Source organism: Monodon monoceros, unplaced genomic scaffold, assembly GCF_005190385.1.
Source record: "Monodon monoceros isolate NGI ecotype Baffin Bay Population unplaced genomic scaffold, NGI_Narwhal_1 Super_Scaffold_20, whole genome shotgun sequence".
Classification (NCBI taxonomy): Eukaryota; Metazoa; Chordata; class Mammalia; order Artiodactyla; family Monodontidae; genus Monodon; species Monodon monoceros.
The window spans coordinates 91,387,359-91,403,745 of NW_021703777.1; the positions used below are offsets into that span (position 1 = coordinate 91,387,359).

The window sequence follows — 16,387 nt, forward strand, 5'->3', positions numbered from 1 at the left end:
ATGAATATGATGGAAAGGCTCGAATTGTAGGAAATACCACAGCATTCATTCTAATAAGGGTGATTCTCATAACTGGTTTTGATATAAAAAAGATAATACAAGTACTAAGAGGTTTAAACAAAGAAGCATAAGAGTTCAGAGGATTGAGGTTTTAATTCAAGGTTTGATACAGTCCTACTATTTGTACTGAGCTTGTCAGGACTTGACCATGTGATATGTTAAGGTTTATTTATTCCCTGATTTGTGAGGTACAAAGTGCTTATTTAAAGCAAGAACATCAAATTTGAATCTCAGTTCCACACCTGACCCTCACACACTTAACTCCTACAGCTTCAGTAACTTCATGAATAACATACAGAAGACAAGAATATTTATGTCTCTCACTGCTTTGCTGGAAAAATTAAATTATATAAAGTTTGTAAAAATATCTGGCAGAGCAGTGTGGCTAGTAACAGCAGATGACTATGAATCTAGGTAGAGGTAAATGATTAAAAATTCACTGTTCCTAGTCTAGGTGGGCAATCATTAATTTGGTCTAACCACTCCACAAGGTAATATTGGCATTTTACCAATGCCTGCTGGGACTATGCTGTCTCTAACAGTGTGATTTTAGAGAGGGAAAGCAGGTAGGAACTTCCCAGATACTTGATAACACAGTGTTCAGGTGACCAGCCCAGAATACAGTAATATAGGTTACAGTCTTTCATCTTAGGCCGGTCGATACCAAACATTGGTTTTATACATGTAATAGATGGTTTTCCATAGCATTTCCCTGAGTTAATATAGTAATATAACTTCCATTTTGAATTTTAAAAGTCCAATCAGAAGCTGAATAATGATTCCTATTCCCCTTCTGGAAGAGGACAGCCAGAAGGCTGGAAGGGTCATGGGTAATTGGTAGGGAGTGTAATATCTAAAAGGTAGATGGTCACTTGAGATATCTTTTTGCACTTCTGTTATTATTAGTTGGCCTTCAACTTTCTCTCAGATACTCCAGAAATCCTGCAAGCTCATTATTTAAATTTTTTTTAAAAAAATGCAGAGATTACTGTGGCTAAAACTTTGAAGTCCACAGAATTTATTTTAAATGTCTCCATCTTAGATATTCAGTGGTCTTATATCCTAGGCTTTTAGTTAGAAGCATGTCACAAAAGCTGAAAAAAAAACCCAGCAATATTAGCTTTTAAAAAGTATTTTTACTTGCATTAGATTATTTAATGCTCAAAATAGGAACCTGTGGGTCAGTTTCATCATTCTTATTTTCCAGATGAAGAAACTCAGGCTGAGAAAGGTTAAGTGACTTGCTCAAAGTAACAAGGTAAGTCAGTAAGTCTTTCAACTCTGTCTACAAATTTTCTTCACTGTGCCCTGCTATTAATACCTCGGTGTGAACTAATTTTAATTAGTACTTCTTTCCCAGGGCTTTTGGTTTTTAAAAGAACATAGCATGTAAACAGACTCATTTATTAATGCTGGAATTTAAGATCGTATAGCCTTTGAGTAAGTAGATATTTAAAGGAAGCAAAAGGACCTTCTGGGTGTTCCACAAATCACGTAAAATAAAGGTGAAAAATACCTATTTGCATGTAAGATTTATTTTGATGATATCATTCAACTGTGGCCCTGCCTTATTAGTAAATGATATATATTTAAATTCCTAAATAATTTAAGATTCTTTTCTGACTCCAGGAAACTTTTTTTTTTATTAAATAAGTACCTTAAAATGCTATAAACCAGTGTTTCTCCAGTGGAACAGTTTTGCCAACCATGGGGTATTTGACAATACCTGGAAATATTTTTAGTTGCCACAACTGGAGAATGTTACTGGCATCTAGTGGGTAGAGATTAGAGATGCTGATAAATGTCCTACAATGAACAGGACAGACACCTATAACAAAGAATTATCCAGTCCCATATGTCAATAATGTCCAGGTTGAGAAATGCTGGTATATCCAGAATAGCAGAGTAGCAGCAAGGACAAGGATTCAGTTCTATTTGGGTTGTAGCTGGAAGCAGGAAGACATTGTAAAGGTGAAGGTAAACAGGTTTTTGAAGAAAATACAAAGCCATCCCAGACCTATAAGATCCCATGGCCAAAAGCCTTGACAATGAATGCCATGTGTGGCTTGAAACCCTGGGAATTTAAAATTGTTACTTTGTATGGTATCAAGGAGCTTAGAGTCAATGGTAAATGTTGTACTTTAGAGTTCACACTTTGCATTATTAATTCATTTGGTCCTCATCACAACCCTATAAGATAAACATTATAATCCCCATTTTACAAGTAAGGAAACAAAAGCATAGAAGAGTTTTGAAACTTGCCAAAGATGGCACAGCTAGCATTGATTTTAGTATAGCTTGTGGTTAAATTTATAATTATAAATTTATAATTAAATGTATAATTTTAAATTTATAATTCAAAATATGTGCTTTATAGGTCACATAATACGAAAAGAAGTGTCCTATGGTTTACAATACACATACACACACAAATAAGACTGCTAAATTAGAAACAGGGAAATAGTGTTTAAATGTTATAGTATGAAAAATCCTTGGTCTTTATGAAGTCTGTAGCAGAGCAGGAGGTTTGACCCTGGGCTCCTTCTAAGCTAAAATAAGGAGGAAAACATCATTAAGTACATAGATATTGTGGTCTGATAAAAGGAAATCAACTGATGTTATTCAAGAGCTGGCAAATATTCCCTAGAACTCTTTTCTAAAAGGAGTGCAACCTAAGGAGGGCTGTCTTTCAAGGTGAGTTGAAGGACTGTTAAACAGGCACTCAGGCTGCATATTTTGCAGCAGACTTAAGCTATTCACTCTCTCAATAATTAAACATTTAGTCATTTGAGGATGCTGGGAGGGTTTCCTAACTTCTATTCATTTTGACCTTAAAAATGGGATGATGATGTATAGGATTTAATCAATATGTGAACAACCAGACATTTCCTTAACAGCCTTCATATCACGCTGTTGGTTTAACACAGCTGGAAAGCCCAAAGCAATGATTAGGTCTGTTGCTAAGGATTAAGCCACCGAATTATGGATGGAAAGAATGTCACCTCCTCCTCCATAAAGGACCGTTCCTCTCAGCTGGACAACCAAGGTCCCAATTCCTCTCCCCTTCCAAATCAAGGAAAACATTTTAATTATGACTTCAACAACTGTTCTAGACAAGTCCAGAGATAGATTGCCCTGGGAATTATTTTCTCTAAAATGATTTGCTAGTGTTTACCATAAATATATGTTTAATATATGTTCTGCTTATATCTGGGGCCAGTCAGCATAAAATTACTTTACTGGCAATAGTTTGCAGTCGTGAATTTTCATTTTATCCAACCAACGTGTATTCAGCACCTAAGTTGAATTGGTATCCTTTCTACTAACCAGTTTTGTCTTTTAAATATCACATGGATTCACTACCGGCCTATTACTTAGATCAAGGGAAGAATTCTAAGGAGTTATGTAATACGTGCTATGTAGACATAGCACAGTACATAGCTTCATTCAAGACATTTATCAAGCACCTACTATGTCCTAAAATTTGCACTGAAATCACACAGGAGGCAGAAACACAGAATTTCTCCAAAACACATTTATTGACATTGATTGATTGTTTTCTCCCCACACCTGTGAGCTTACTCTCCAGTAGGCAAATTAATTTTTCAGCTGCTTTTCTATAGGGTAATGGGCCTCAAATACCTTCACTCAATATGAAGCTGTTCTAAGACACAGGGAGACTTGCAAAACCATAAGGTAAACCTTAGCCCTAAAGCTACTGGACACCAGAGCAATTCATATGCCCTCAGATATTGTATTTAATAACTGCATAAGCATGCATCAAAGTGAAAATTCTGACAAATGTGCCTTCTTTCCTCCCAGCAGTCAAACCTCTCAGCCCTGCAGTTTGGTTGAAAAATAAAACCATGATGTGCTTCCAAATATCTGCTGTTTTTCATCAGTAGGGCTGTAAGTGGACCCTCACCTCCCATCACACACACACACACCCCAGATTTCCTTTTTTCCTCCTCCTTCCCCTAAACAAACTTGTTATCAAAGAAAATTTTAACAGAACTGAATCCAAGACAAGCATTCTTGGATTCTTCTTGTTATTTTCTGCAAACCAAATGTGCCGTTTTAACTGAGAGGTTGTGAGAGGAGCAACTGGTCCCGTCTGGGCTGCAGTGCAGGGGATCCAAGCACGAAAAAGAGCATGGAAGGTGACCTGGAAGAGGTCACCATTCCCACACTTGAAAGGAGTGTCCAGGCAAGTCTGAGTCAATTTGACACATTTCAAACTCCTGGAAAACCAGGTGCTTCAAAGCTGACTTTTGAAATCCAAAGGTCCTGAGGGGTGAGCCAGGGAAAGGAAGGTGTTGCTTTTCCTGACTCAAAATTCAGTGTTGCTGCCTGTGGAGACAACGCATTCAAAATTCAAAGGATGCTCGTTTGGTTTTAGTGGAAGAGGAAAAAGTTACGAAAGAGTGCCTTACTTCTCTTTTTACCTTTTGCAATAAGGCTGCCCTTTCCTGCCTTTATAGAAATTATCTGAAGATCTCCCTCATGGAAATCAGGCAGGCAGACAGTCTAGGGCTCAGCAGGCAAAGTAACACTGACTTATATTTGACAAGTTTTGACAGATAAATAATTCTTGGCTGGTGTCCTAGGTTAAATATCAACTCCTCGCTGTGACTGCCAGGACAGCTGCAAAGTATCTGACCCTGGCAACTAAGGTCCAGCTCACGAGAAGTGGCAGTATCACAACCAACTGATACTGTGGTGATTTGTTCTCCGGGACACTCCTCAGGATGACTTTAACCCCTCAAAGAATGTAGCTGGAATTTGCAACTCAGTGTATTTCTAGGGAACAGCCTAGTCTTCACACTATTTTTAAATATTTTTACATCAGCATGGAAACAAGGCTTTGTACATTTTAAGACCCCTAATGAGGAATTTCATCAAGAAATGGACAGACTACAATACTTGCTTTCAGTAAGCATGGTCAGGAGTTGAAAATGTTCTTTGTTTTTTGTTTTAATACAAAATACATTATGTATGCTGTGAAAACTGAAATCTCTTGTTTTGAGTACCTTAGAGAGAAAAGTCATGAAGCATAAACTGAAGAGATATACTGTTTTGGAGGGGGATCAGAGAGATCATGAAAAAAAACAAGAGAGAGAGAAATAGACCATAAAGTGGAGTACATTTACAGTTGTCAGTGCTTATAGAAAGATATTGTCAATTATGGGGCATCAAGAATAAAATTAATGTGGATATGAATTTTCAAAACTACTGATCGTTTTGCCATTGAATGAATATTACTTTAACCTTGTAATTAGGGTAAATGATCATGATAATAATAACAATAGATTCCAGTTATAGAGTTCCTACCATGTGCTAGGAATTGTACCTGTAAGAAAAGTATCAGAATCCCTTTTTTAAAGATGATTAAGTTGAGGCTCAGTTGAAATAACTTGCTCTAAAATGTATGCAGTCTTTAAGCACAGGTCTGTCTGAGTGAAAACTAGACATAGTTTTAGGTAGGTCAATGTTGTTCAACCTTTCTTTTTAACATACTTCCTTCACCTGCCAGCAAAGATTATGCTGAACTTTCCTTTCTGTAGTTTGTATATAATGAAAACGGTAGTTATATGAATGTGCTTTTCAATGTATCTCTTTTCTAGAAATGCTAACTCGGCTCCAAAGAGACTTCCTTCACTCCCCAGGCTCCAGCCCCCATCCCTACCCATATCCCTCATCCCCTGCTCTTCCAGACCTGACTGAGGATCATCTCTATAGTCTGTGAATTCAGTCCTTATATTGTACTTACTCTGGGTTATTTATTTGGGCACTGCCAATATGGATCATAATAAAGTCTAAGAACATCTCACTTTCTAAAATCAAATGAGTATGTCCTGCAAACCTAACCAAATGTAGATACAGCAGAAGGTGGATTCAAGAGGGATACATGCTTATCATGGATTTGAATAAGAAGGAAAGAGTGGGAGCATGTGAGAAAGGGAGTGTTGGGCTTGAGTCTCAATTCATCATGTACTACCCATGTAAAGAGCATGACCCAGGAGTCTGACTGCCTGGATTCAAATCCTGTCTCACCTCTTTAATAACTCAGACTTTCCATATGTTACTCGACCTCTCTGAGCCTCAGTTTTATAACATATAAATCAGGGATAATAATAGCTCCTGCCTAATGACGATTAAATGAGATAAGGAATGGTAAGTTCTTAGAAAAATGCTTGGCACATAGTAAGTGGTCAATAAATGGTAGCCTTTACTATTCACATTATTCTTGTTATCATCATCGTTATTATTGTGACTACTATTACTAAATATTATTATCAATATTATATTGATAATATCATTATCAATATTTTATTGATAATATTATTATCAACATTTTATAAATATTATTATCAATATTTATCAGCCTCAAGGCCTTCATGAAAATAAAAAAATTATCCAAGCAGTTATTTTTCAAAATAGATTATTTTATTTAAACAATTATATTAGTTTTATGAAAATACAGCTTTATGGAAAAATGGAAAAATTCACTCAAATAATGGGACTAACTGGTAAACTTGATAGTCTATGATCAGCCCCAAATATTGTTCATTTCCCTTGGGTGGCCACCTATCTCGATCTCTCCCTTGACACAAGTCACTGGGTGAATCAGAGAGCATTTTGGAAGTTAAGCACATCTGACTTCAGAGTTTAGCCTACTTACTTCTAAATTCCAGCTCCAATAAAATTCAGTTTTCTCATCTATAAAATGGCACTAATAATAACTACCTTGAAAGACAGTAATAATGATTAAACACATAATGTCACAAAGCAATAAAGGCTAACACTTACTGATCTCTTATTTTATGCCACACACTGGACTAGGCACTTTCAATGCATTAACCATTTAACCTTCACAACTGTATATGGCACATGCAATTTTAATACCTATTTTTGTAATTGCTAGATAAATGGCAACTTTAGTTATTTACACAAATGTCTTCACTGTGCTTGACACTTGTTTTCAGAGACAAAGCTTTTCAAAGACTCTCCTTTTCTAGGACTGATTTTAGATCACCACATTATCTGCCCAGGTTCCCCACTGCCTGTCTTGCCTGAAGGTCTCCAAGCTGAGTGTGGGAGAATTTACCAGGGAGAAAAACTATTTAGTTTTACCTGGGTGACAGCAATTATGCAGAATGACAAAAGGAGCAGTTAAGTTACAAGTTAAGGATGATAATTCATTCTCCCCAGGGACTGTCACTCAGAAAGCCTTGAGAAAAAATAACACCATAACAATGGCAGGCTCTATTGTTAACAGTCATGTCCCCATAATGCCTTGGCATTCTGAAACAATAAGACCAAAAATGCAGTCTGCTGTCCCTCGAAAGCTCTCCAAGCACATATGCTATAGTTCAAGCTGTCACTCCTTGGAGACTCACCATGGAACGGTTGTCAGGTCATCCCTGTTAGCCATGGTGGCTCCATTTGTAATGAATGGCTCCATAGGACCCTCCAAAGAACTTAACTCACATCAGAAACTTACTTGCAATACATGAACCAAAGAGTGGGAGAAACCTAGATAATAAAAGTATGGATTTCCTCAATACAGACAGGAAGGTGGAGGTATTTGCCAAGACAAATAGTGATATTATAACTTTTGCACATTATGTGCAAAGTGCTGCTCTGAAAAAAAAAACCCACCAAATAAATAGAAATAAAGTGTGAATATCCACATCTTCAGGAGTTAAAACATTTTACTGATTTCTAATTCATCAGTACTGATTTGAATATCTTTATTTTACTTGCTATTTGCTATAGTCTTAAAGACAGAAGTACTAGTTCAGAGTAAGTTGATGTCAGGTGGCATATTTATTGCTTGAAATCTATGGTAATAAATAGAGTAAGGGAGATGTAGTTTTTCAGGGCTTATTATGGCCTAGTATACCAAACTAGCACAGACTATATAGCAAAATGACAAATAAAATCATGGAGCCAGCTTGACTGAGTTCAAATCCCTTTCTTCCACATCTTGCTGAAAGACAATTGGACAAAAAAATCCCTTAAACTCTGTATGCCTCAGTTTCTGGAACTGCAGAATAGGTATAATATTTGCCCCTAAGCCATATGGTTGTTGTTAAATGAGTTAATACATGTCATATGTTTCAAACAGTGCCCAGCATATGATAACCACTGGATAAGCATTAGCTCTTACTCTGACTTATTTAGCATATTCAACAGGTAATTTAATCATTTAGTCATTTTAATTCCTATATTATTGATAATGAAATGAGTGTTTAGGGGAAATTCCATAATCGACACAGGGTCACATGGAAGAGGTGAGACTGAAACTACAGCCAGCTGGATCCAAATACTGCTTTTCTCAACAACTTAATTCTATTTTCTAAGAATAGGAGCTTTGGGGGAGAGTCAGAACTGAGGTCAAATCCCTCACTCTGTGGCTTACTAGCTATATGATCTAGGAAAACTCATCAGAATTCTGTTAAACTTAGTCTCCTCTTCTGTAAAATGAGAATAATCATAACAAATTATAGAGGACAAGTAAGGATTTGAAGAGATTTTTAAGTTACTTTTGCTGTTCACAATGAAAGACGCTCTATTTTCATGTCATCTGGAAATACTGACATAACTCTTGTTTTGCTTTTTGGAGGGAATCATTAGTGAGGTTATTGGGGGAAATTTTGCACAAGATTTTATTTTTCCAAATAGTTTCTTCCCAAAGAAATGTTAGTATTTACTCAAAGGATTTCTTAATCATATATAAGGTTAAAATTTTAAATCGTATGAAAATCTATATGACCCAAAATGGTTAGCCTCTATCACTTTTGGTATAGTGAGTTTGGAGTTCCAAAGGTTAGAAAGATGGGAGAGTTTGGCCTTCAAGTGTGTGTCCCAGCAATAAGGAATCTAAGCATCTGAACACTCGAAAGGCAGTGTTCAGAACAATACATTTTAAATAAACACTTACTGGGTGAAACACTGAATTAGAGTACTAGCCAAGGAGGCGGGATTAGATTGAGGCATGAAAGAGGTCTAGAGGCAATCACTCTCAGATGTGGGAGAGAATAAACAGAAAACTTACAAAAGAGATACCTAGTATGGTTTGTACTTGAGACTTGGAGTGGGGAGGAAGGAGTGGGGAGGAAGGTCTCAGATACCTAAGACTCATGGCTGAGCCAGGAAACAGTGCATTTGAATGTAACTCATCCCAAACACTACTATAAAAGTATTATGAGGGATGGGAGGAAGAGTAGAAGAGGTCTTAATAGAGCCCAACCTGCAAGACTGGACTAGGTGCTTTCCTCTGTGCTCCTGGAAGTTTCCCTGTCCCTCTCTAGTGCCTCTAGTGTTACCTACAGACCCTCTGTTGATCTGTCTCATCCACCAGACAGACTAGAGGTCCTTGTATAAAAGACCCAGATCATTCATCTTGTGCCTTCAGTTCCAAGCAGGGCACTAGAACATAGTAGGTGCCAGTAAATACTTTTTAAAAAACTATATGAAGAAGAGAATGATGGGATTTATTATATATACTTTGGCCCCGTATAGTTTAGGCAAACGATGGTACAGACATGATCTTACAGGCAGAAGCTTAAAGAAATCAAGGCAAGGATATGAGCAGTTCTTAGCAGAAGTACCTAAAAACTTGTGAAAAAAAATATATAAATGAATCACTTTGCTGTACAGCAGAAACTAACACAGCATTGTAAATCAACTTCAATAAAAATAAATTTTAAAAAACTTATGAAAATATATATGATTCCATCCATCTAGACTCAATGTTAGAATATACTATTGATAGGTCAAAGTACAAGAATATGCATTCATTCATTCATTTATGTATTCATTCAACAAATATCTACTACATATCTCCTATGTGTGAAGGGTCTTACAAGGTGATAGATTCAGATGGAAAACAATACAGGCACAAGTTTTTCTGGACAGTTTTTTATGGCCTAGAATTGGCTCTGAAATCAAACAAAAAAATTACATAAAAATTACTCAATCACAAGGTGATAGTTGTTACACAGAAAAATAGTAAGGTATATTCTGCCATAGACTAGGCATGAGGGGGGATGAAATAGTTTGGGGGCAGTACCTTGAGGTGATTTAGATATATCTACCATTGAAAACTATTGCTTTGGGTCTTTCTTAATTTCTTCTGGCTCTTGTTTTTATGATCTTGTTTTCCCTACCTAAAAATTCATTCACCTTGACATTTCTACCCCCAGTGTGTTGAAGGATCTCCAAGTCCTATGAGTCGGGGGAAAAAAAGTAAACATTGATCTGTGGTTCGTTCCCAATACAGTGGGGAAGCAGTTAAGTAAGTATAAACAGGTAAACTTCCATGGTCGTTTAAACCCACCCCTCTCAAATGTTAATCTGTACAGCTGTCGATTATACCCTATCACACCTCCAGCTGAGGAACTGCAACACGTTTTTAACCATCCATATGGCAAACAGCATGGAAAACTGAAAAAGAATATGACAACTTAGGGTTCTAGCTTACTCCTAATGTTGTGCACATAATAAATTATAGCCTATCTACATGACCTTATTTTTCATATTTTCGTGGCCCATTCTTTCTATCACCGTGGGTGTGATTAGTATCCAGAGCTTCTGGTCATGTCAGTGGATACTCTGGATTCATTTGAAACCCATGACAAAACTATGGCTTTGTCTATCTGAGAGAGATAAGAACTAACCCTCATTTAAAGAAAATTGTAATTGATGTATTCAATGCCATTCTTCTGAGAAATCAGTTGTCTTTTTTTTTTTAGGTTTTAAAGCTTTTTATTTGCATATTTAAAAAATTGTACATTCCAGTAATTAAAATCATTTGAACAACAACCAAAAAAATGGCACTCTGATTAAACTGCATTTTACAGCCCGCAGGACACCTTGGACCAACTTGCTCTTTACTCTAGATTTCACTGTCGTCCCACCCAGCCTCCTCCTTCACCAACATGCAAGTTCTTTTCCTTCCCTGCCAGCCAGACAGGCGGATGGGAGGCAGGCGCGGGCTTCGTTGTCAGTAGTTCTCCATTCTTTGATGTGAAAAGGGGCAGCACAGTCATTTAAACTTGATCCGACCTCTTTGCATCTTACAAAGTTAAACAGCTGAAAGAAGTAAAATAAGAAGGCAATGCTCGTGGAATGTACAGTGCATATTGGTGGCGCACGCCTCATTACGACTCGCCTGCTTGCTTCTCCTGTTCAATTGTTTCTTGTGAAGGCAGTGGATTTTTCTCTTTCGTTTCTGTTTTCTTCAGTTTCGACTTATCGAATTTCTCAATCTCAGCCATATCGGGCTTGTCAGACACGGCTGCCCAGGAAGCGGAGCGAGTTACGAGCGAACGAGGTCCGACCTGCGCAGTGGTCGCCGCCGAGTCCAGTTGTCTTAATTACATAGTACAGACTGGTCACTTCTGAGGAATTCGGTGAGGGCAGGAGACGTTCTGAATGTGTTGTTCTGGATGGGTTCAGAGTAAACATTTAGATTATTTATGCATCCTGGCTGGATGAACCCTCCCTCCCCAGGTTTATGTTTCTCCGTGGGTGTTCCTTTTGACTCAGAGGTCACAGTGTATGAGGGAGAGTGAAAAAAGCAGCCTGGGTGTTTGGGGGCCATTTTGAAGTGAACAAATCAGGGGTATGAAAATCTCTTCTCCATTTGAGAGATTTCTAAAATGTTCGATGCAATAATCTTTCTATTGTTTACCAAGTCCTCCCACTTTCCCTGTCATGCATTCTAGTGGTTGCTGCTACTGACACTGCTGACATCGGCAAAGTTTGCCATTGACATCCAACAGCTTCCCTTTAATTTCTATATTTTCTGTACATCAGAGCATTTTACTCTCATGATAATGCTAAGCATATTGTTTCATTATTTTTAGGCACTTCGTAGGGCTTACGATTTTTTTTAAAGCCAAAGCTATTTGTTACTGCTATCACGTCATCTTTTTCTTCCAAGTAAACCACAAATTCTTTTCACCAATGGCAAAATGAGCCCTTTCATAGATTTCTCTGGGTCTTTTATCTTAGTCTTCTTATAAACACAGAGATGAACCAAATGTCAAATTCTGAATCAGTATGCTATGGTCGGAAGAGCACCAAATTGGATTTGAATCCTAGCTTTGCTTTCCAATGACCTTGAGCATGTGAAAGTCAAGCAAGGAATTACATATAAAGAAATATCTGGTCATATAGAGATCTACCTCTAAATCTCTAAAATCTGTAATTCTATGATTATTTTAGAAGCATATGTAACATAATTTCTAAGACATTCTCCAAAGAAATCAACAATGTACTTGATATTTGTGTGTCAATATTTATTTCAAAGTCAAAATATCAATGTCCCCCTTTATCGAGGCAATGAAACTAGTCAGATCAGAATTTGAAAGCTTTATCCTTCATCCATCTGTTAAATAAAATTTCTGAGTAGCAGATCCCTCAATTTGAAAACAAGGGGATATTGTCTTTCCTCTATGATTTTTGTGAGAATTAAACAAGTTAGTGTATGTGCAAATGCCTAGCGTGAGACCTGACACATAGGGGTCAGAAAATAAATGATAGCAATTCTTACTATTATTGACACAAAGATTTGCTCTTTTTGAAGCTCATTTATATACATTATTTCATGCTAACAGATTAAGCCCAATGCTGCCCAGAAATTTCATGTAAAAATATATCCCAGGGTCAGTGACATTATAAAAATTCCCATCCTGAAATGAAGAGACTGTCAACCGATTTTATCTTGTAACAATAAACTTCTTCAATCTATGTTTCATTCATTCAAATATCTCCTTGACCCAATACACTTGTAGCAAGTCTGTCATATTTTATTTATGCAGTCATTAATATGGCAAATATTTATCAAGTAGCCACTATGTACCTGGATCTTATTTTATCAGATGCTAGTTTCTTATATTGAGAAAGGACCAGGCAAAAATTAAAACATTGCTATTGAATAGCAAGGTACATAGTGGTGAGCTTATTAAAAAAAAATGGGAAGGGGCTTAAGTAATTTTTGAGATGAATTTATTAATGTTCATTAACTGTAATAATAGTACATTTCCACAGTGCAGTAAGGTTGACAAGGGTCTTTTTCTAAAACATGTCCTGGGCCCACCCATTTTGCTCAAACCTAATAAAATCACCAACATTCAAGCCATCTTTATTCCTAGCCAAGACTCTTAATAACAGACCCCTAACTGGTCCCTGTTTTCGCTCTTTGCATCCTAATAGCCATTTTCTACTAGTAGTTAAATTATTCTTTAAAGTGAAAATCAGATCAGTTTGCTTCCTGGTTCCAATGTCTTCCCCATATATCCTTCCAACACTGTATGGAAGAGCTGCTACCTGCCCTAGTCAACCATGCTCAAGCCACAGCAAACTTTGGCCATTGCTGGAGCAGGTGGATCTGGCTCTTGCCTCAGGAACTTCACGCTTACTCTTTATTGTGTCTGAAAGATGTTTTCGTCTCATCTTCTTCTTTTTTTTTTTTTTTTAATAAATTTATTTATTTATTTTTGGCTGCATTGGTTTTCGTTGCTGCATGAGGGCTTTCTCTAGTTGCAGCGAGCAGGGGCTACTCTTCATTGTGGTGCGCGGGCTTCTCACTGCGGTGGCTTCTCGTTGCAGAGCGCAGGCTCTAGGCTCACGGGCTTCAGCAGTTGCAGCTCACGGGATCAGTAGTCGTGGCTTGCAGGCTCTAGAGCGCAGGCTCAATAGTTGTGGCGCACGGGCTTAGCTCCTCCATGGTATGTGGGATCTTCCCGGACCAGGGCTCGAACCCGTGTCCCCAGCATTAGCAGGCAGATTCTTAACCACTGCACCACCAGGGAAGTCCCTCCTCTCATCTTGAGCCTGTTTCCTTTTCATTAATTGGATCTAACCCTTCCTGAGCACTCATTTAGAAACTGCACTCTCTCTCTAGTATAGCTATCACACTATAGTGTCACTGTTTTTGTTTTCCCCAGCTCTTTATCATTACTTACGGAAATGTTGTCTATTTGTGTATTCATGTAGAATCTAAATTTTCCACCAGAATATAAGCTCATAAAAGAAGAGATCATGCTTTCTCATTGACATAGCCCTGTTACACAAGGAAACCAGCCACAGCGAGGCTATATTACTTAAGCAAGTAAAGAGTATTATAAGTAGTATCTAGGATGACTATCAGCTTTTGTGTTTTATTACAATTCATGGCTGGAGAATTTGCGCATATAAAAAACTCTGCCCCGGGCTTCCCTGGTGGCGCAGTGGTTGAGAGTCCGCCTGCTGATGCAGGGCACACGGGTTCGTGCCCTGGTCCGGGAAGATCCCACATGCCGTGGAGCAGCTGGGGCCCATGAGCCATGGCCGCTGAGCCTGCGCATCCGGAGCCTGTGCTCCGCAACGGGAGAAACTCTGCCCCTTGTCTCAAAAAGTCTGAATCTAGGTCTTAAAACAAGATATTATTTCATCAATAGTAATAATCTAGGAGTTATTCTGCAAGACAACAATAATACTGTTATGTAATAAGACTGAATATGATTGTGTGCCAAAATAATCAGAAACAGTAAGTGCTCTGATTTTGCATAGATAGTTTAAACAAACATGTTACAAGAAGAGTTGTGGTTTTTTCTTCCTTTTTACGGTAAATACTATCTGTTGTTCTTTGAGCTCATGTTGCTTGACTCTGTGATTATTTGATTTTTTCTGTTTATTTAACTAAATGTCATACCCAGGCTTTCCTAAAGTTGCTATATTTCATGTATTTATTTTTTTAATTAAAGTTATTTCAAATCAACTCTCTCTTGACCATTTTAAAAAATGTTCTAAAACCTCTTGAAATAAATGGAGATACAACACTAGGGTTTCAAAATCTGCACTGTGGTCAGGGGAGCAGGGCATCTAAGTGGCTATCTATCTGGGAAAATCTTCACTTTTAGGGAAACTCAAGGAAAATAGTTTAGATGGCCTGTTATCATATTTTTTCATAGGATTGCAATTTATAATTAAAAAATATTGTGAAGATTCAATTAATCCTAATATTTATTTAAAACTTTTTCATAAATTCTATCTACAACTCCTTTCCTTCTTCCATCTCCTCTATGCAAACAAAACCATCAAATCACCCTCTAATGGGCTCAGCCCCTGTTTTAAAAATATGTTGAGAGGGCTTACATCCTCAGGAAGACGATCTGAATGAAAAAATCCGGACAGCTCTCTTCCTGATATATATCTAATCTACAGCTAGATCTAGATAGATAGATAGATACCTTCTTACAGTAATTGTTCTTCTTGTGGACCTCTAGTCTGTCTTTCACCATTCCTGGTTCCATTTGAGCCTACAAATTTTACCTCCCCAAAAAATGTTACCCTTGTTTAGCAAGATAAAGAATGTAATATATCATATAGAAGGTGCCAATTACTGCTGTTTCCAAAGTGATACACAATGTAGGGAATTTTTTTTCCCTGTAAAAGAACAAATAGTAAATATTTTAGGTTTTACAGGCCATTATCTGTCTCACCTACTCAGCTTTGGCATTGTAATGTGAAAGCAGCCATAGATAATACACAAAAAAATGGGTTTAGCTGTATTCCACATACTCCATAATGAAATTATTTCAAATATGTCTCACGAATTTCACAGCATCTAGATATAGAAAAACAACTTGTCTTGAAAATAGAATGATGACACTGGAAGAAATTTAGACCTTATCAGATAGTTTTATCTCTATGAACTCCCTATATTTGTCATTTACTGACAGAATAGAGAATAAAACTAAAGACAATGAATTTGAATAAAATAACTTGTAAGTATGTTTTAGTAGAGGCTTCTAAAATTTTGAACCTAAATAAATATATATCCAAAAACATCTATCAAATATATACACTCATTCCCATACCCCCTTCCCCTCTGGCAATCACCTGTTTGCTCTCTGTATCTGTGAGTCTGTTTCTGTTTTGTTAAGTTTGTTCATTTATTTTGTGTCTTAGATTTCACATTTAAGTGAAATCATACAGTATTTGTCTTTGTCTAACTGATTTCACTTAGCATAATACCCTTTATGTTCATTCATGCTGTTGCAAATGACAAGACTTCATTCTTTTTAGTGGCTAATTGTGTGTATATTATATACCCAATATTCTAGTCAGTCTTTTCCATTAATTATTTTATTTAATCGTTACAACTACCTTCTGTGGAAGATGCTATTGTCTCATATTTCATGTCCAGAGTGACAGAGCTAGTAAGTTTTCAGTCATATGACTCCACAACTAATCGATTGCAGCCTAGGAATAAGACACATATAAGGTTGTACTCAGTGTCAAATCAAATTGCATAAATATTTTTGTAACT

General features: G+C 37.1%; 1 pseudogene; it reads right to left on the bottom strand.

Moving 5' to 3' along the window:
- Positions 1-10,936: 10,936 nt before the first annotated feature.
- On the bottom strand, positions 10,937-11,357 carry LOC114902950 (annotated as a pseudogene).
- Between the last annotated feature and the right edge of the window lie 5,030 nt (positions 11,358-16,387).